This window comes from Triticum aestivum, chromosome 7B (assembly GCF_018294505.1).
Source record: "Triticum aestivum cultivar Chinese Spring chromosome 7B, IWGSC CS RefSeq v2.1, whole genome shotgun sequence".
Lineage (NCBI taxonomy): Eukaryota > Viridiplantae > Streptophyta > Magnoliopsida > Poales > Poaceae > Triticum > Triticum aestivum.
Genome location: NC_057813.1, coordinates 604,939,977 through 604,941,599, shown reverse-complemented (window position 1 = coordinate 604,941,599; position 1,623 = coordinate 604,939,977).

The window sequence follows — 1,623 nt, the reverse complement described above, 5'->3', positions numbered from 1 at the left end:
CCTCGTCTCCCTGTGGAAAAGCAATCACCGGGTTGTCTGTGGAACTTGTCTGGGTGTGTTTTATTAAGTATCCGGTTCTAGTTGTCATAAGGTCAAGGTACAACTCCGGGTTGTCCTTTTACCGAGGGACACGGCTATTCGAATAGATTAACTTCCCTGCAGGGGTGCACCACATAACCCAACACGCTCGATCCCATTTGGCCGGACACACTTTCCTGGGTCATGCCCGGCCTCGGAAGATCAACATGTCGCAGCCCCACCTAGGCACAACAGAGAGGTCAGCACGCCGGTCTAAATCCTATGCGCGTAGGGGTCTGGGCCCATCGCCCATTGCACACCTGCACGTTGCGTACGCGGCCGGTGAGCAGACCTAGCAACCTCCATTACAAAGGAAGTCGCGTTACACAGTCCAACCCGGCGCGCGCCGCTCAGTCGCTGACGTCACGAAGGCTTCGGCTGATACCACGACGTCGAGTGCCCATATCTTTCCCGCGTAGTTGGTTAGTGCGTATAGGCCAGTGGCCAGACTCAGATCAAATACCAAGATATCGTTAAGCGTGTTATTATGAAGCAATCACGAACGCTGACTAGGACCAGGACCACTTGTCTCCCAGGTGGTCTCAACCTGCCCTGTCGCTCCGCCACAAAGATCCACACAGAGGGCCGTCGGGACAAAGGTCCTTTCAGCCCCCAATCCGTGAATCACTCGCGGGTACTCCTTGAGCCGACCCGACTTTAGTCACCATCTGTAGTATGTATATATGTATAGTATATACCCGTGATCACCTCCCGAGTGATCACGGCCCAATAGTATAGCAAGGCAGACTAACAAGAATGTAGGGCCAATGATGATAAACTAGCATCCTATACTAAGCATTTAGGATTGAGGGTAAGGTATCAATGACTGTAGCAACAATGACAGGCTATGCAACAGAATAGGAGTAACCGAACAGTAACATGCTACACTACTCTAATGCAAGTAGTATAGAGAAGAATAGGCGATATCTGGTGATCAAGTGGGGGGGCTTGCCTGGTTGCTCTGGCAAGAAGGAGGGGTCGTCAACTCCGTAGTCGAACAGGGCAGCAGCAGCGTCGGTCTCGTAGTCTACCGGAGAGAAGAGGGGGAAGAGACAATGAATAACATGCAAACAGATGCATATCGATGCATGACAAGACAAGTAACGATGCTAGGTGTGCCCAATCGCGGTAGTAGGTGATACCGACGAAGGGGGAAAACATCCGGGAAAGTATTCCCGGTGTTTCGCATTTTCGGACAAATGAACCGGAGGGGGAAAGTTGCGTGTTTGCTATGCTAGGGATGTGTGGCGGACGAACGGGCTGCGTATCCGGATCCGTCTCGTTGTTCTGAGCAACTTTCATGTAGAAAGTATTTTCATCTAAGCTACGGTTTATTTTATATGAGTTTTAAAAGATTTAAATTATTTTAGGATTAATTTAAATATTTTAATTCAACATTATCCAGAACAGTGTTTGCTGATGTCATCATGACGTCAGCATGACGTCATCAGTCAACAGAGGTGTTGACTGGTCAACTGACGTGTGGGTCCCGTATGTCATACTCTGTTTAGGTTAATTAGGATTAGCTAATTAATTACTGTTTAA